We start from the raw sequence: 19,220 nt of genomic DNA on the forward strand, positions 1-19,220 counted from the left end.
GCCGGCGAGCTCGCGCACCCGCCCGGCACATCCGGGAGGCCGTGCGCACAAGCCAAGTGGCCGAAAATAGCCCCCGCCGAGCGGATTGGCTGTTTATAAGCACCGCGGAGGTGGTCGCGGCGCCTCATTCGACTTCCAGCGGCCGGCGAGCTCGCGCACCCGCCCGGCACATCCGGGAGGCCGTGCGCACGAGCCAAGTGGCCGAAAATAGCCCCCGCCGAGCGGATCGGTTGTTTATAAGCACCGCGGAGGTGGTCGCGGCGCCTCATTCGACTTCCAGCGGCCGGCGAGCTCGCGCACCCGCCCGGCACATCCGAGAGGCCGTGCGCACGAGCCAAGTGGCCGAAAATAGCCCCCGCCGAGCGGATCGGCTGTTTGTAAGCACCGCGGAGGTGGTCGCGGCGCCTCATTCGACTTCCAGCGGCCGGCGAGCTCGCGCACCCGCCCGGCACATCCGGGAGGCCGTGCGCACGAGCCAAGTGGCCGAAAATAGCCCCCGCCGAGCGGATCGGCTGTTTATAAGCACCGCGGAGGTGGTCGCGGCGCCTCATTCGACTTCCAGCGGCCGGCGAGCTCGCGCACCCGCCCGGCACATCCGGGAGGCCGTGCGCACGAGCCAAGTGGCCGAAAATAGCCCCCGCCGAGCGGATCGGCTGTTTATAAGCACCGCGGAGGTGGTCGCGGCGGCTCATTCGACTTCCAGCGGCCGGCGAGCTCGCGCACCCGCCCGGCACATCCGGGAGGCCGTGCGCACGAGCCAAGTGGCCGAAAATAGCCCCCGCCGAGCGGATCGGCTGTTTATAAGCACCGCGGAGGTGGTCGCGGCGCCTCATTCGACTTCCAGCGGCCGGCGAGCTCGCGCACCCGCCCGGCACATCCGGGAGGCCGTGCGCACGAGCCAAGTGGCCGAAAATAGCCGCCGCCGAGCGGATCGGCTGTTTATAAGCACCGCGGAGGTGGTCGCGGCGCCTCATTCGACTTCCAGCGGCCGGCGAGCTCGCGCACCCGCCCGGCACATCCGGGAGGCCGTGCGCACGAGCCAAGTGGCCGAAAATAGCCCCCGCCGAGCGGATCGGCTGTTTATAAGCACCGCGGAGGTGGTCGCGGCGCCTCATTCGACTTCCAGCGGCCGGCGAGATCGCGCACCCGCCCGGCACATCCGGGAGGCCGTGCGCACGAGCCAAGTGGCCGAAAATAGCCCCCGCCGAGCGGATCGGCTGTTTATAAGCACCGCGGAGGTGGTCGCGGCGCCTCATTCGACTTCAAGCGGCCGGCGAGCTCGCGCACCCGCCCGGCACATCCGGGAGGCCGTGCGCACGAGCCAAGTGGCCGAAAATATCCACCGCCGAGCGGATCGGCTGTTAATAAGCACCGCGGAGGTGGTCGCGGCGCCTCATTCGACTTCAAGCGGCCGGCGAGCTCGCGCACCCGCCCGGCACATCCGGGAGGCCGTGCGCACGAGCCAAGTGGCCGAAAATAGTCCCCGCCGAGCGGATCGGCTGTTTATAAGCACCGCGGAGGTGGTCGCGGCGCCTCATTCGACTTCCAGCGGCCGGCGAGCTCGCGCACCCGCCCGGCACATCCGGGAGGCCGTGCGCACGAGCCAAGTGGCCGAAAATAGCCCCCGCCGAGCGGATCGGCTGTTTATAAGCACCGCGGAGGTGGTCGCGGCGCCTCATTCGACTTCCAGCGGGCCGCGCACTCGCGCACGCCGCTCGGTTCAAATTTTCTAAGTGCAACGCACAATGAGATGCATGAGAAACGGCCTTGGTTACCATCACATTTGAAGCGATGAGTACGAAGTTAAATTTTATGACTCGGTGTATAAGTCGAGGTCGATTTTTTTCGGTCGATTTTGGATCGAAAAAGGTCGACCAATACACCGGCAAATACGGTATATATACTTATTATAAATGTAGTATTTATTTATATAGATTTATTGTTTATTTATATATATAAAGGCAGGTCCGCAAAAATATTTCTGACGCGTAGCCGGTCCGTGGCGCAAGAAAGGTTGGGGACCACTAGTCTAAAAGAATCTGGCCGTAACTGGAATAGGGTTCTACGCGAATGCCCAACGGAAAAGTGAAGTGCACAAAACCTGCATTTGGCTGTATCAAAATAAATGTCATGAAAAAGGTAAAAACACTACATGGAAGCGCAATGTGTTGTGCTGGTTTCTTTTACAAGTAAAGACTGCTGCTTTGAGTTCACAGGGAGCCATGCTCTTTATTCACTGTACATAGAGGTTTTTAACTCGTGTTGTAGTTTCAGTGTCGGAGTTCAAACTAGGCTTGCAGTTTCCGAATGCCATTCGTGATGGGTGCTGTAAAAAGTTCTTGGCTTAAACGATTGAAGTGCACATAAGAAAAAAAAAAAAGAGCTTGAAGTGCACATAAGAAAAAGAAAAAGCTTACAGCACCTGGTATTCCCAGGCAGTCTCCCATCCAAGTACTAACCAGGCCCGACCCTGCTTAGCTTCGGAGATCAGACGAGATCAGGCGTTCTCAGGGTAGTATGGCCGTAAGCCGTGAGGTGACCCAACATTTTGCATTTTATAGACACAATCGCCCCTGAAACTAGCGAGCGAGCCAATGAAGCCTTCAAAACTGCTTCGGCACATGGAGACCAAGCATCCTGCATTAAAAGACAAACCTTAACCACTTTGGGTTTCATTGTCTCCGATTACGCCTGGATGGGACCGGCTCGTTTCTGAGAAACAAGCTCGGTGCTCCCAATAATTCAACGTAATGGTGACTTTTATTTTTATGTGGTTTATATTTGTTTTTATGCCAGTCGTATCATTTTCCATCCATCCATCCATTTTCTGAACCGCTTAGTCCCCACGGGGGTCGCGGGCGTGCTGGAGCCTATCCCAGCCGTCATCGGGCAGTAGGCGGGGGACACCCTGAACTGGTTGCCAGCCAATCGCAGGGCACACAGAGACAGACAACCAATCTCACTCACACTCACACCTAGGGACAATTTAGAGTCTTCAATCGGCCTACCAAGCATGTTTTTGGAATGTGGGAGGAAACCGGAGTGCCCGGAGAAAACCCACGCGGGCCCGGGGAGAACATGCAAACTCCACACAGGGAGGGCCGGAGGTGGAATCGAACCCGCACCCTCCTAACTGTGAGGCGGACGTGCTACCCAGTGAGCCACCGAGCCGCCCGTCGTATCATTTTATTTAATCCTATTTATATATATTTATTATAAATGTAGTATTTATTTATATAGATTTATTGTTTATTTATATATATAAAGGCAGGTCCGCAAAAATATTTCTGACGCGTAGCCGGTCCGTGGCGCAAGAAAGTTTGGGTACCACTAGTCTAAAAGAATCTGGCCGTAACTGGAATAGGGTTCTACGCGAATGCCCAACGGAAAAGTGAAGTGCACAAAACCTGCATTTGGCTGTATCAAAATAAATGTCATGAAAAAGGTAAAAACACTACATGGAAGCACAATGTGTTGTGCTGGGATCTTTTACAAGTAAAGACTGCTGCTTTGAGTTCACAGGGAGCCATGCTCTTTATTCACTGTACATAGTCTGTCCTCTGGCGGTAAAAACGTGAACTGCAATGCTATGGCTGTCGCCACACAATGTAGGTTTTAAACTCGTGTTGTAGTTTCAGTGTCGGAGTTCAAACTAGGCTTGCAGTTTCCGAATGCCATTCTTGATGGGTGCTGTAAAAAGTTCTTGGCTTAAACGATTGAAGTGCACATAAGAAAAAAAAAAAAAAAAAAAAGCTTACGGTAACTGGTATTCCCAGGCGGTCTCCCATCCAAGTACTAACCAGGCCCGACCCTGCTTAGCCTCCGAGATCGGGCGCTCTCAGGGTAGTATGGCCGTAAGCCGTGAGACCGCTCAGAATTTTTCATTTTATAGACACAATCGCCCCTGAAACCATGCCAAGCAGCGGCGGGACTTGATGGCTGTGGTAAAAGTTTCCTTTCACAATTGACGTGGGAAAAAAAAAAAAAAAAAAAAAGGCTTTCAGCACCTGGTATTCCCGGACGGTCACCCTTCCCTTTTGTTTTTTTTTGTTTTTTTTACAACCAGGGCCGAAACAGTCTTTCTTCCAAGGCTTTTGGTGTTTTCTGGAAACATGGCTATCATGAAAAGTTATTGACAGCTTTTTATGCGGTAGCACGAATTTGCCGTTGCGACCTGCATTTTGCTGAATCAAAATAAATGCCTTGAAAAGTTTAAAAACACTTCATGGAAGTGTTGTGTTGGGTTCTTTTACAAGTCAAGCCTGCTGCTTTGAGTTCACAGGGAGCCATGCTCACTGTACATAGTCTGCTCTCTAGCGGTAAAAAATTTAACTACAATGCTGTGGATGTCACCACATAATATAGCTTTCAAACTCGTGTTATAGTTTCAATGTCGGAGTTTAAATTAGGCTTGCTGTTTCCGGATGCCATTCGTGATGGGTGTTGTAAAAAATAGCTTCTTAAACGATTGAAGTGCACATAAGAAAAAGAAAAAGCTTACAGCACCTGGTATTCCCAGGCGGTCTCCCATCCAAGTACTAACCAGGCCCGACCCTGCTTAGCTTCCGAGATCGGACGAGATCGGGCGTTCTCAGGGTAGTATGGCCGTAAGCCGTGAGGTGACCCATCATTTTGCATTTTATAGACACAATCGCCCCTGAAACTAGCGAGCGAGCCAATGAAGCCTTCAAAACTGCTTCGGCACATGGAGACCAAGCATCCTGCATTAAAAGACAAACCTTAACCACTTCGGGTTTCATTGTCTCCGATTACGCCTGGATGGGACCGGCTCGTTTCTGAGAAACAAGCTCGGTGCTCCCAATAATTCAACGTAATGGTGACTTTTATTTTTATGTGGTTTATATATGTTTTTATGCCAGTCGTATCATTTTATTTAATCGTATTTACCGTATTTGCCGGTGTACAGGTCGACTCGGTGTATAAGTCGACCCCCTAAAATTCGACGGAAATTTACGATTTTATGATATATCCTTTGTATAAGTCGAGCTCAATTGTTGCATTATATTAAACTTCAAAATTCAATATGCGAAATTTATTGACGAAATGTGTTCAAATTCTGGGAGGCCGTGCGCATGCTGCTGTTTATAAGCACCGCGGAGGAGATCGCGGCCGGCGAGCTCGCGCACGCCGCCCGGCACCAACGGGAGGCCGGAAATAGCTCCAAGCCGAGCGGATCGGCACTTTAAAAGCACCGCGGAGGAGATCGCGGCGCCTCATTGGACTTCCAGCGGCCGGCGAGCTCGCGCACCCGCCCGGCACATCCGGGAGGCCGTGCGCACGAGCCAAGTGGCCGAAAATAGCCCCCGCCGAGCGGATCGGCAGTTTATAAGCACCGCGGAGGTGGTCGCGGCGCCTCATTCGACTTCCAGCGGCCGGCGAGCTCGCGCACCCGCCCGGCACATCCGGGAGGCCGTGCGCACGAGCCAAGTGGCCGAAAATAGCCCCCGCCGAGCGGATCGGCTGTTTATAAGCACCGCGGAGGTGGTCGCGGCGCCTCATTCGACTTCCAGCGGCCGGCGAGATCGCGCACCCGCCCGGCACATCCGGGAGGCCGTGCGCACGAGCCAAGTGGCCGAAAATAGCCCCCGCCGAGCGGATCGGCTGTTTATAAGCACCGCGGAGGTGGTTGCGGCGCCTCATTCGACTTCCGGCGGCCGGCGAGCTCGCGCACCCGCCCGGCACATCCGGGAGGCCGTGCGCACGAGCCAAGTGGCCGAAAATAGCCCCCGCCGAGCGGATCGGCTGTTTATAAGCACCGCGGAGGTGGTCGCGGCGCCTCATTCGACTTCCAGCGGCCGGCGAGCCCGCGCACCCGCCTGGCACATCCGGGAGGCCGTGCGCACGAGCCAAGTGGCCGAAAATAGCCCCCGCCGAGCGGATCGGCTGTTTATAAGCACCGCGGGGGTGGTTGCGGCGCCTCATTCGACTTCCAGCGGCCGGCGAGCTCGCGCACCCGCCCGGCACATCCGGGAGGCCGTGCGCACGAGCCAAGTGGCCGAAAATAGCCCCCGCCGAGCGGATCGACTGTTTATAAGCACCGCGGAGGTGGTCGCGGCGCCTCATTCGACTTCCAGCGGCCGGCGAGCTCGCGCACCCGCCCGGCACATCCGAGAGGCCGTGCGCACGAGCCAAGTGGCCGAAAATAGCCCCCGCCGAGCGGATCGGCTGTTTGTAAGCACCGCGGAGGTGGTCGCGGCGCCTCGTTCGACTTCCAGCGGCCGGCGAGCTCGCGCACCCGCCCGGCACATCCGAGAGGCCGTGCGCACGAGCCAAGTGGCCGAAAATAGCCCCCGCCGAGCGGATCGGCTGTTTGTAAGCACCGCGGAGGTGGTCGCGGCGCCTCATTCGACTTCCAGCGGCCGGCGAGCTCGCGCACCCGCCCGGCACATCCGGGAGGCCGTGCGCACGAGCCAAGTGGCCGAAAATAGCCCCCGCCGAGCGGATCGGCTGTTTATAAGCACCGCGGAGGTGGTCGCGGCGCCTCATTCGACTTCCAGCGGCCGGCGAGCTCGCGCACCCGCCCGGCACATCCGGGAGGCCGTGCGCACGAGCCAAGTGGCCGAAAATAGCCCCCGCCGAGCGGATCGGCTGTTTATAAGCACCGCGGAGGTGGTCGCGGCGCCTCATTCGACTTCCAGCGGCCGGCGAGCTCGCGCACCCGCCCGGCACATCCGGGAGGCCGTGCGCACGAGCCAAGTGGCCGAAAATAGCCCCCGCCGAGCGGATCGGCTGTTTATAAGCACCGCGGAGGTGGTCGCGGCGCCTCATTCGACTTCCAGCGGCCAGCGAGCTCGCGCACCCGCCCGGCACATCCGGGAGGCCGTGCGCACGAGCCAAGTGGCCGAAAATAGCCCCCGCCGAGCGGATCGGCTGTTTATAAGCACCGCGGAGGTGGTCGCGGCGCCTCATTCGACTTCCAGCGGCCGGCGAGCTCGCGCACCCGCCCGGCACATCCGGGAGGCCGTGCGCACGAGCCAAGTGGCCGAAAATAGCCCCCGCCGAACGGATCGGCTGTTTATAAGCACCGCGGAGGTGGTCGCGGCGCCTCATTCGACTTCCAGCGGCCGGCGAGCTCGCGCACCCGCCCGGCACATCCGGGAGGCCGTGCGCACGAGCCGTGGCCGAAAATAGCCCCCGCCGAGCGGATCGGCTGTTTATAAGCACCGCGGAGGTGGTCGCGGCGCCTCATTCGACTTCCAGCGGCCGGCGAGCTCGCGCACCCGCCCGGCACATCCGGGAGGCCGTGCGCACGAGCCAAGTGGCCGAAAATAGCCCCCGCCGAGCGGATCGGCTGTTTATAAGCACCGCAGAGGTGGTCGCGGCGCCTCATTCGACTTCCGGCGGGCGGTGAGCTCGCGCACCCGCCCGGCACATCCGGGAGGCCGTGCGCACGAGCCAAGTGGCCGAAAATAGCCCCCGCCGAGCGGATCGGCTGTTTATAAGCACCGCGGAGGTGGTCGCGGCGCCTCATTCGACTTCAAGCGGCCGGCGAGCTCGCGCACCCGCCCGGCACATCCGGGAGGCCGTGCGCACGAGCCAAGTGGCCGAAAATAGCCACCGCCGAGCGGATCGGCTGTTAATAAGCACCGCGGAGGTGGTCGCGGCGCCTCATTCGACTTCAAGCGGCCGGCGAGCTCGCGCACCCGCCCGGCACATCCGGGAGGCCGTGCGCACGAGCCAAGTGGCCGAAAATAGCCCCCGCCGAGCGGATCGGCTGTTTATAAGCACCGCGGAGGTGGTCGCGGCGCCTCATTCGACTTCCAGCGGCCGGCGAGCTCGCGCACCCGCCCGGCACATCCGGGAGGCTGTGCGCACGAGCCAAGTGGCCGAAAATAGCCCCCGCCGAGCGGATCGGCTGTTAATAAGCACCGCGGAGGTGGTCGCGGCGCCTCATTCGACTTCCAGCGGCCGGCGAGCTCGCGCACCCGCCCGGCACATCCGGGAGTCCGTGCGCACGAGCCAAGTGGGCGAAAATAGCCCCCGCCGAGCGGATCGGCTGTTTATAAGCACCGCGGAGGTGGTTGCGACGCCTCATTCGACTTCCAGCGGCCGGCGAGCTCGCGCACCCGCCCGGCACATCCGGGAGGCCGTGCGCACGAGCCAAGTGGCCGAAAATAGCCCCCGCCGAGCGGATCGGCTGTTTATAAGCACCGCGGAGGTGGTCGCGGCGCCTCATTCGACTTCCAGCGGCCGGCGAGCTCGCGCACCCGCCCGGAACATCCGGGAGGCCGTGCGCACGAGCCAAGTGGCCGAAAATAGCCCCCGCCGAGCGGATCGGCTGTTTATAAGCACCGCGGAGGTGGTCGCGGCGCCTCATTCGACTTCCAGCGGCCGGCGAGCTCGCGCACCCGCCCGGCACATCCGGGAGGCCGTGCGCACGAGCCAAGTGGCCGAAAATAGCCCCCGCCGAGCGGATCGGCTGTTTATAAGCACCGCGGAGGTGGTCGCGGCGCCTCATTCGACTTCCAGCGGCCGGCGAGCTCGCGCACCCGCCCGGCACATCCGGGAGGCCGTGCGCACGAGCCAAGTGGCCGAAAATAGACCCCGCCGAGCGGATCGGCTGTTTATAAGCACCGCGGAGGTGGTCGCGGCGCCTCATTCGACTTCCAGCGGCCGGCGAGCTCGCGCACCCGCCCGGCACATCCGGGAGGCCGTGCGCACGAGCCAAGTGGCCGAAAATAGCCCCCGCCGAGCGGATCGGCTGTTTATAAGCACCGCGGAGGTGGTCGCGGCGCCTCATTCGACTTCCAGCGGCCGGCGAGCTCGCGCACCCGCCCGGCACATCCGGGAGGCCGTGCGCACGAGCCAAGTGGCCAAAAATAGCCCCCGCCGAGCGGATCGGCTGTTTATAAGCACCGCGGAGGTGGTCGCGGCGCCTCATTCGACTTCCAGCGGCCGGCGAGCTCGCGCACCCGCCCGGCACATCCGGGAGGCCGTGCGCACGAGCCAAGTGGCCGAAAATAGCCCACGCCGAGCGGATCGGCTGTTTATAAGCACCGCGGAGGTGGTCGCGGCGCCTCATTCGACTTCCAGCGGCCGGCGAGCTCGCGCACCCGCCCGGCACATCCGGGAGGCCGTGCGCACGAGCCAAGTGGCCGAAAATAGCCCCCGCCGAGCGGATCGGCTGTTTATAAGCACCGCGGAGGTGGTCGCGGCGCCTCATTCGACTTCCAGCGGCCGGCGAGCTCGCGCACCCGCCCGGCACATCCGGGAGGCCGTGCGCACGAGCCAAGTGGCCGAAAATAGCCCCCGCCGAGCGGATCGGCAGTTTGTAAGCACCGCGGAGGTGGTCGCGGCGCCTCATTCGACTTCCAGCGGCCGGCGAGCTCGCGCACCCGCCCGGCACATCCGGGAGGCCGTGCGCACGAGCCAAGTGGCCGAAAATAGCCCCCGCCGAGCGGATTGGCTTTTTATAAGCACCGCGGAGGTGGTCGCGGCGCCTCATTCGACTTCCAGCGGCCGGCGAGCTCGCGCACCCGCCCGGCACATCCGGGAGGCCGTGCGCACGAGCCAAGTGGCCGAAAATAGCCCCCGCCGAGCGGATCGGCTGTTTATAAGCACCGCAGAGGTGGTCGCGGCGCCTCATTCAGCTTCCGGCGGGCGGTGAGCTCGCGCACCCGCCCGGCACATCCGGGAGGCCGTGCGCACGAGCCAAGTGGCCGAAAATAGCCCCCGCCGAGCGGATCGGCTGTTTATAAGCACCGCGGAGGTGGTCGCGGCGCCTCATTCGACTTCAAGCGGCCGGCGAGCTCGCGCACCCGCCCGGCACATCCGGGAGGCCGTGCGCACGAGCCAAGTGGCCGAAAATAGCCACCGCCGAGCGGATCGGCTGTTAATAAGCACCGCGGAGGTGGTCGCGGCGCCTCATTCGACTTCAAGCGGCCGGCGAGCTCGCGCACCCGCCCGGCACATCCGGGAGGCCGTGCGCACGAGCCAAGTGGCCGAAAATAGCCCCCGCCGAGCGGATCGGCTGTTTATAAGCACCGCGGAGGTGGTCGCGGCGCCTCATTCGACTTCCAGCGGCCGGCGAGCTCGCGCACCCGCCCGGCACATCCGGGAGGCTGTGCGCACGAGCCAAGTGGCCGAAAATAGCCCCCGCCGAGCGGATCGGCTGTTAATAAGCACCGCGGAGGTGGTCGCGGCGCCTCATTCGACTTCCAGCGGCCGGCGAGCTCGCGCACCCGCCCGGCACATCCGGGAGGCTGTGCACACGAGCCAAGTGGCCGAAAATAGCCCCCGCCGAGCGGATCGGCTGTTTATAAGCACCGCGGAGGTGGTCGCGACGCCTCATTCGACTTCCAGCGGCCGGCGAGCTCGCGCACCCGCCCGGCACATCCGGGAGGCCGTGCGCACGAGCCAAGTGGCCGAAAACAGCCCCCGCCGAGCGGATCGGCTGTTTATAAGCACCGCGGAGGTGGTCGCGGCGCCTCATTCGACTTCCAGCGGCCGGCGAGCTCGCGCACCCGCCCGGCACATCTGGGAGGCCGTGCGCACGAGCCAAGTGGCCGAAAATAGCCCCCGCCGAGCGGATCGGCTGTTTATAAGCACCGCGGAGGTAGTCGCGGCGCCTCATTCGACTTCCAGCGGCCGGCGAGCTCGCGCACCCGCCCGGCACATCCGGGAGGCCGTGCGCACGAGCCAAGTGGCCGAAAATAGCCCCCGCCGAGCGGATCGGCTGTTTATAAGCACCGCGGAGGTGGTCGCGGCGCCTCATTCGACTTCCAGCGGCCGGCGAGCTCGCGCACCCGCCCGGCACATCTTCCGAGATCAGACGAGATCAGGCGTTCTCAGGGTAGTATGGCCGTAAGCCGTGAGGTGACCCAACATTTTGCATTTTATAGACACAATCGCCCCTGAAACTAGCGAGCAAGCCAATGAAGCCTTCAAAACTGCTTCGGCACATGGAGACCAAGCATCCTGCATTAAAAGACAAACCTTAACCACTTTGGGTTTCATTGTCTCCGATTACGCCTGGATGGGACCGGCTCGTTTCTGAGAAACAAGCTCGGTGCTCCCAATAATTCAACGTAATGGTGACTTTTATTTTTATGTGGTTTATATTTGTTTTATGCCAGTCGTATCATTTTATTTAATCCTATTTATATATATTTATTATAAATGTAGTATTTATTTATATAGATTTATTGTTTATTTATATATATAAAGGCAGGTCCGCAAAAATATTTCTGACGCGTAGCCGGTCCGTGGCGCAAGAAAGTTTGGGGACCACTAGTCTAAAAGAATCTGGCCGTAACTGGAATAGGGTTCTACGCGATGCCCAACGGAAAAGTGAAGTGCACAAAACCTGCATTTGGCTGTATCAAAATAAATGTCATGAAAAAGGTAAAAACACTACATGGAAGCACAATGTGTTGTGCTGGGATCTTTTACAAGTAAAGACTGCTGCTTTGAGTTCACAGGGAGCCATGCTCTTTATTCACTGTACATAGTCTGTCCTCTAGCGGTAAAAACGTGAACTGCAATGCTATGGCTGTCGCCACACAATGTAGGTTTTAAACTCGTGTTGTAGTTTCAGTGTCGGAGTTCAAACTAGGCTTGCAGTTTCCGAATGCCATTCTTGATGGGTGCTGTAAAAAGTTCTTGGCTTAAACGATTGAAGTGCACATAAGAAAAAAAAAAAAAAAAAAAAAGCTTACGGTAACTGGTATTCCCAGGCGGTCTCCCATCCAAGTACTAACCAGGCCCGACCCTGCTTAGCATCCGAGATCGGACGAGATCGGGCGCTCTCAGGGTAGTATGGCCGTAAGCCGTGAGACCGCTCAGAATTTTTCATTTTATAGACACAATCGCCCCTGAAACCATGCCAAGCAGCGGCGGGACTTGATGGCTGTGGTAAAAGTTTCCTTTCACAATTGACGTGGGAAAAAAAAAAAAAAAAGGCTTTCAGCACCTGGTATTCCCGGACGGTCACCCTTCCCTTTTGTTTTTTTTTGTTTTTTTTTACAACCAGGGCCAAAACAGTCTTTCTTCCAAGGCTTTTGGTGTTTTCTGGAAACATGGCTATCATGAAAAGTTATTGACAGCTTTTTATGCGGTAGCACGAATTTGCCGTTGCGACCTGCATTTTGCTGAATCAAAATAAATGCCTTGAAAAGTTTAAAAACACTTCATGGAAGTGTTGTGTTGGGTTCTTTTACAAGTCAAGCCTGCTGCTTTGAGTTCACAGGGAGCCATGCTCACTGTACATAGTCTGCTCTCTAGCGGTAAAAAATTTAACTACAATGCTGTGGATGTCACCACATAATACGTATAGCTTTCAAACTCGTGTTATAGTTTCAATGTCGGAGTTTAAATTAGGCTTGCTGTTTCCGGATGCCATTCGTGATGGGTGTTGTAAAAAATAGCTTCTTAAACGATTGAAGTGCACATAAGAAAAAGAAAAAGCTTACAGCACCTGGTATTCCCAGGCGGTCTCCCATCCAAGTACTAACCAGGCCCGACCCTGCTTAGCTTCCGAGATCGGACGAGATCGGGCGTTCTCAGGGTAGTATGGCCGTAAGCCGTGAGGTGACCCAACATTTTGCATTTTATAGACACAATCGCCCCTGAAACTAGCGAGCGAGCCAATGAAGCCTTCAAAACTGCTTCGGCACATGGAGACCAAGCATCCTGCATTAAAAGACAAACCTTAACCACTTTGGGTTTCATTGTCTCCGATTACGCCTGGATGGGACCGGCTCGTTTCTGAGAAACAAGCTCGGTGCTCCCAATAATTCAACGTAATGGTGACTTTTATTTTTATGTGGTTTATATTTGTTTTTATGCCAGTCGTATCATTTTATTTAATCCTATTTATATATATTTATTATAAATGTAGTATTTATTTATATAGATTTATTGTTTATTTATATATATAAAGGCAGGTCCGCAAAAATATTTCTGACGCGTAGCCGGTCCGTGGCGCAAGAAAGTTTGGGTACCACTAGTCTAAAAGAATCTGGCCGTAACTGGAATAGGGTTCTACGCGAATGCCCAACGGAAAAGTGAAGTGCACAAAACCTGCATTTGGCTGTATCAAAATAAATGTCATGAAAAAGGTAAAAACACTACATGGAAGCACAATGTGTTGTGCTGGGATCTTTTACAAGTAAAGACTGCTGCTTTGAGTTCACAGGGAGCCATGCTCTTTATTCACTGTACATAGTCTGTCCTCTAGCGGTAAAAACGTGAACTGCAATGCTATGGCTGTCGCCACACAATGTAGGTTTTAAACTCGTGTTGTAGTTTCAGTGTCGGAGTTCAAACTAGGCTTGCAGTTTGCGAATGCCATTCTTGATGGGTGCTGTAAAAAGTTCTTGGCTTAAACGATTGAAGTGCACATAAGAAAAAAAAAAAAAAAAAAAAGCTTACGGTAACTGGTATTCCCAGGCGGTCTCCCATCCAAGTACTAACCAGGCCCGACCCTGCTTAGCCTCCGAGATCGGACGAGATCGGGCGCTCTCAGGGTAGTATGGCCGTAAGCCGTGAGACCGCTCAGAATTTTTCATTTTATAGACACAATCGCCCCTGAAACCATGCCAAGCAGCGGCGGGACTTGATGGCTGTGGTAAAAGTTTCCTTTCACAATTGACGTGGGAAAAAAAAAAAAAAAAAAGGCTTTCAGCACCTGGTATTCCCGGACGGTCACCCTTCACTTTTTTTTTTTTTTTTTTTTTTTTTACAACCAGGGCCGAAACAGTCTTTCTTCCAAGGCTTTTGGTGTTTTCTGGAAACATGGCTATCATGAAAAGTTATTGACAGCTTTTTATGCGGTAGCACGAATTTGCCGTTGCGACCTGCATTTTGCTGAATCAAAATAAATGCCTTGAAAAGTTTAAAAACACTTCATGGAAGTGTTGTGTTGGGTTCTTTTACAAGTCAAGCCTGCTGCTTTGAGTTCACAGGGAGCCATGCTCACTGTACATAGTCTGCTCTCTAGCGGTAAAAAATTTAACTACAATGCTGTGGATGTCACCACATAATATAGCTTTCAAACTCGTGTTATAGTTTCAATGTCGGAGTTTAAATTAGGCTTGCTGTTTCCGGATGCCATTCGTGATGGGTGTTGTAAAAAATAGCTTCTTAAACGATTGAAGTGCACATAAGAAAAAGAAAAAGCTTACAGCACCTGGTATTCCCAGGCGGTCTCCCATCCAAGTACTAACCAGGCCCGACCCTGCTTAGCTTCCGAGATCGGACGAGATCGGGCGTTCTCAGGGTAGTATGGCCGTAAGCCGTGAGGTGACCCAACATTTTGCATTTTATAGACACAATCGCCCCTGAAACTAGCGAGCGAGCCAATGAAGCCTTCAAAACTGCTTCGGCACATGGAGACCAAGCATCCTGCATTAAAAGACAAACTTTAACCACTTCGGGTTTCATTGTCTCCGATTACGCCTGGATGGGACCGGCTCGTTTCTGAGAAACAAGCTCGGTGCTCCCAATAATTCAACGTAATGGTGACTTTTATTTTTATGTGGTTTATATTTGTTTTTATGCCAGTCGTATCATTTTATTTAATCGTATTTACCGTATTTGCCGGTGTACAGGTCGACTTGGTGTATAAGTCGACCCCCTAAAATTCGACGGAAATTTACGATTTTATGATATATCCTTTGTATAAGTCGAGCTCAATTGTTGCATTATATTAAACTTCAAAATTCAATATGCGAAATTTATTGACGAAATGTGTTCAAATTCTGGGAGGCCGTGCGCATGCTGCTGTTTATAAGCACCGCGGAGGAGATCGCGGCCGGCGAGCTCGCGCACGCCGCCCGGCACCAACGGGAGGCCGGAAATAGCTCCAAGCCGAGCGGATCGGCACTTTATAAGCACCGCGGAGGAGATCGCGGCGCCTCATTGGACTTCCAGCGGCCGGCGAGCTCGCGCACCCGCCCGGCACATCCGGGAGGCCGTGCGCACGAGCCAAGTGGCCGAAAATAGCCCCCGCCGAGCGGATCGGCTGTTTATAAGCACCGCGGAGGTGGTCGCGGCGCCTCATTCGACTTCCAGCGGCCGGCGAGCTCGCGCACCCGCCCGGCACATCCGGGAGGCCGTGCGCACGAGCCAAGTGGCCGAAAATAGCCCCCGCCGAGCGGATCGGCTGTTTATAAGCACCGCGGAGGTGGTCGCGGCGCCTCATTCGACTTCCAGCGGCCGGCGAGCTCGCGCACCCGCCCGGCACATCCGGGAGGCCGTGCGCACGAGCCAAGTGGCCGAAAATAGCCCCCGCCGAGCGGATCGGCTGTTTATAAGCACCGCGGAGGTGGTCGCGGCGCCTCATTCGACTTCCAGCGGCCGGCGAGCTCGCGCACCCGCCCGGCACATCCGGGAGGCCGTGCGCACGAGCCAAGTGGCCGAAAATAGCCCCCGCCGAGCGGATCGGCTGTTTATAAGCACCGCGGAGGTGGTCGCGGCGCCTCATTCGACTTCCAGCGGCCGGCGAGCTCGCGCACCCGCCCGGCACATCCGGGAGGCCGTGCGCACGAGCCAAGTGGCCGAAAATAGCCCCCGCCGAGCGGATCGGCTGTTTATAAGCACCGCGGAGGTGGTCGCGGCGCCTCATTCGACTTCCAGCGGCCGGCGAGCTCGCGCACCCGCCCGGCACATCCGGGAGGCCGTGCGCACGAGCCAAGTGGCCGAAAATAGCCCCCGCCGAGCGGATCGGCTGTTTATAAGCACCGCGGAGGTGGTCGCGGCGCCTCATTCGACTTCCAGCGGCCGGCGAGCTCGCGCACCCGCCCGGCATATCCGGGAGGCCGTGCGCACGAGCCAAGTGGCCGAAAATAGCCCCCGCCGAGCGGATCGGCTGTTTATAAGCACCGCGGAGGTAGTCGCGGCGCCTCATTCGACTTCCAGCGGCCGGCGAGCTCGCGCACCCGCCCGGCACATCCGGGAGGCCGTGCGCACGAGCCAAGTGGCCGAAAATAGCCCCCGCCGAACGGATCGGCTGTTTATAAGCACCGCGGAGGTGGTCGCGGCGCCTCATTCGACTTCCAGCGGCCGGCGAGCTCGCGCACCCGCCCGGCACATCCGGGAGGCCGTGCGCACGAGCCAAGTGGCCGAAAATAGCCCCCGCCGAGCGGATCGGCTGTTTATAAGCACCGCGGAGGTGGTCGCGGCGCCTCATTCGACTTCCAGCGGCCGGCGAGCTCGCGCACCCGCCCGGCACATCCGGGAGGCCGTGCGCACGAGCCAAGTGGCCGAAAATAGCCCCCGCCGAGCGGATCGGCTGTTTATAAGCACCGCGGAGGTGGTCGCGGCGCCTCATTCGACTTCCAGCGGCCGGCGAGCTCGCGCACCCGCCCGGCACATCCGGGAGGTCGTGCGCACGAGCCAAGTGGCCGAAAATAGCCCCCGCCGAGCGGATCGGCTGTTTATAAGCACCGCGGAGGTGGTCGCGGCGCCTCATTCGACTTCCAGCGGCCGGCGAGCTCGCGCACCCGCCCGGCACATCCGGGAGGCCGTGCGCACGAGCCAAGTGGCCGAAAATAGCCCCCGCCGAGCGGATCGGCTGTTTATAAGCACCGCGGAGGTGGTCGCGGCGCCTCATTCGACTTCCAGCGGCCGGCGAGCTCGCGCACCCGCCCGGCACATCCGGGAGGCCGTGCGCACGAGCCAAGTGGCCGAAAATAGCCCCCGCCGAGCGGATCGGCTGTTTATAAGCACCGCGGAGGTAGTCGCGGCGCCTCATTCGACTTCCAGCGGCCGGCGAGCTCGCGCACCCGCCCGGCACATCCGGGAGGCCGTGCGCACGAGCCAAGTGGCCGAAAATAGCCCCCGCCGAACGGATCGGCTGTTTATAAGCACCGCGGAGGTGGTCGCGGCGCCTCATTCGACTTCCAGCGGCCGGCGAGCTCGCGCACCCGCCCGGCACATCCGGGAGGCCGTGCGCACGAGCCAAGTGGCCGAAAATAGCCCCCGCCGAGCGGATCGGCTGTTTATAAGCACCGCGGAGATGGTCGCGGCGCCTCATTCGACTTCCAGCGGCCGGCGAGCTCGCGCACCCGCCCGGCACATCCGGGAGGCCGTGCGCACGAGCCAAGTGGCCGAAAATAGCCCCCGCCGAGCGGATCGGCTGTTTATAAGCACCGCGGAGGTGGTCGCGGCGCCTCATTCGACTTCCAGCGGCCGGCGAGCTCGCGCACCCGCCCGGCACATCCGGGAGGCCGTGCGCACGAGCCAAGTGGCCGAAAATAGCCCCCGCCGAGCGGATCGGCTGTTTATAAGCACCGCGGAGGTGGTCGCGGCGCCTCATTCGACTTCCAGCGGCCGGCGAGCTCGCGCACCCGCCCGGCACATCCGGGAGGCCGTGCGCACGAGCCAAGTGGCCGAAAATAGACCCCGCCGAGCGGATCGGCTGTTTATAAGCACCGCGGAGGTGGTCGCGGCGCCTCATTCGACTTCCAGCGGCCGGCGAGCTCGCGCACCCGCCCGGCACATCCGGGAGGCCGTGCGCACGAGCCAAGTGGCCGAAAATAGCCCCCGCCGAGCGGATCGGCTGTTTATAAGCACCGCGGAGGTGGTCGCGGCGCCTCATTCGACTTCCAGCGGCCGGCGAGCTCGCGCACCCGCCCGGCACATCCGGGAGGCCGTGCGCACGAGCCAAGTGGCCGAAAATAGCCCCCGCCGAGCGGATCGGCTGTTTATAAGCACCGCGGAGGTGGTCGCGGCGCCTCATTCGACTTCCAGCGGCCGGCGAGCTCGCGCACCCGCCCGGCACATCCGGGAGGCCGTGCGCACGAGCCAAGTGGCCGAAAATAGCCCCCGCCGAGCGGATCGGCTGTTTATAAGCACCGCGGAGGTGGTCGCGGCGCCTCATTCGACTTCCAGCGGCCGGCGAGCTCGCGCACCCGCCCGGCACATCCGGGAGGCCGTGCGCACGAGCCAAGTGGCCGAAAATAGACCCCGCCGAGCGGATCGGCTGTTTATAAGCACCGCGGAGGTGGTCGCGGCGCCTCATTCGACTTCCAGCGGCCGGCGAGCTCGCGCACCCGCCCGGCACATCCGGGAGGCCGTGCGCACGAGCCAAGTGGCCGAAAATAGCCCCCGCCGAGCGGATCGGCTGTTTATAAGCACCGCAGAGGTGGTCGCGGCGCCTCATTCGACTTCCAGCGGCCGGCGAGCTCGCGCACCCGCCCGGCACATCCGGGAGGCCGTGCACAAGTGGCCCGAAAATAGCCCCCGCCGAGCGGATCGCTGTTTATAAGCACCGCGGAGGTGGTCGCGGCGCCTCATTCGACTTCAAGCGGCCGGCGAGCTCGCGCACCACCGCCCCGGCACATCCGGAGGCCGTTGCGCACGAGCCAAGTGGCCGAAAATAGCCCCCGCCGAGCGGATCGGCTGTTTATAAGCACCGCGGAGGTGGTCGCGGCGCCTCATTCGACTTCAAGCGGCCGGCGAGCTCGCGCACCCGCCCGGCACATCCGGGAGGCCGTGCGCACGAGCCAAGTGGCCGAAAATAGCCCCCGCCGAGCGGATCGGCTGTTTATAAGCACCGCGGAGGTGGTCGCGGCGCCTCATTCGACTTCAAGCGGCCGGCGAGCTCGCGCACCCGCCCGGCACATCCGGGAGGCCGTGCGCACGAGCCAAGTGGCCGAAAATAGCCACCGCCGAGCGGATCGGCTGTTTATAAGCACCGCGGAGGTGGTCGCGGCGCCTCATTCGACTTCAAGCGGCCGGCGAGCTCGCGCACCCGCCCGGCACATCCGGGAGGCCGTGCGCACGAGCCAAGTGGCCGAAAATAGCCCCCGCCGAGCGGATCGGCTGTTTATAAGCACCGCGGAGGTGGTCGCGGCGCCTCATTCGACTTCCAGCGGCCGGCGAGCTCGCGCACCCGCCCGGCACATCCGGGAGGCCGTGCGCACGAGCCAAGTGGCCGAAAATAGCCCCCGCCGAGCGGATCGGCTGTTTATAAGCACCGCGGAGGTGGTCGCGGCGCCTCATTCGACTTCCAGCGGCCGGCGAGCTCGCGCACCCGCCCGGCACATCCGGGAGGCCGTGCGCACGAGCCAAGTGGCCGAAAATAGCCCCCGCCGAGCGGATCGGCTGTTTATAAGCACCGCGGAGGTGGTCGCGGCGCCTCATTCGACTTCCAGCGGCCGGCGAGCTCGCGCACCCGCCCGGCACATCCGGGAGGCCGTGCGCACGAGCCAAGTGGCCGAAAATAGCCCCCGCCGAGCGGATCGGCTGTTTATAAG

General features: G+C 59.4%; 6 non-coding genes and 1 pseudogene across 6 annotated transcripts; all 7 read right to left on the bottom strand.

Annotated features, from left to right (window-relative positions):
* Positions 1-2,410: 2,410 nt before the first annotated feature.
* LOC125987607 (5S ribosomal RNA) lies at positions 2,411-2,529 on the bottom strand. The gene has a single exon (XR_007488082.1). It is a non-coding gene; the product is annotated as a 5S ribosomal RNA (ribosomal RNA).
* A 1,222-nt stretch (positions 2,530-3,751) lies between these two features.
* Positions 3,752-3,860, bottom strand: LOC125987553 (5S ribosomal RNA; annotated as a pseudogene).
* Positions 3,861-4,494: 634 nt separating this feature from the next.
* LOC125987584 (5S ribosomal RNA) lies at positions 4,495-4,613 on the bottom strand. Its single transcript, XR_007488059.1, has one exon. It is a non-coding gene; the product is annotated as a 5S ribosomal RNA (ribosomal RNA).
* A 7,058-nt stretch (positions 4,614-11,671) lies between these two features.
* On the bottom strand, positions 11,672-11,790 carry LOC125987615 (5S ribosomal RNA). Its single transcript, XR_007488090.1, has one exon. It is a non-coding gene; the product is annotated as a 5S ribosomal RNA (ribosomal RNA).
* A 634-nt stretch (positions 11,791-12,424) lies between these two features.
* Positions 12,425-12,543, bottom strand: LOC125987585 (5S ribosomal RNA). Its single transcript, XR_007488060.1, has one exon. It is a non-coding gene; the product is annotated as a 5S ribosomal RNA (ribosomal RNA).
* Positions 12,544-13,385: 842 nt separating this feature from the next.
* Positions 13,386-13,504, bottom strand: LOC125987622 (5S ribosomal RNA). Its single transcript, XR_007488097.1, has one exon. It is a non-coding gene; the product is annotated as a 5S ribosomal RNA (ribosomal RNA).
* Positions 13,505-14,137: 633 nt separating this feature from the next.
* On the bottom strand, positions 14,138-14,256 carry LOC125987586 (5S ribosomal RNA). The gene has a single exon (XR_007488061.1). It is a non-coding gene; the product is annotated as a 5S ribosomal RNA (ribosomal RNA).
* Between the last annotated feature and the right edge of the window lie 4,964 nt (positions 14,257-19,220).

Source organism: Syngnathus scovelli, chromosome 19 (genome assembly GCF_024217435.2).
Source record: "Syngnathus scovelli strain Florida chromosome 19, RoL_Ssco_1.2, whole genome shotgun sequence".
In the NCBI taxonomy this organism is placed as follows: domain Eukaryota; kingdom Metazoa; phylum Chordata; class Actinopteri; order Syngnathiformes; family Syngnathidae; genus Syngnathus; species Syngnathus scovelli.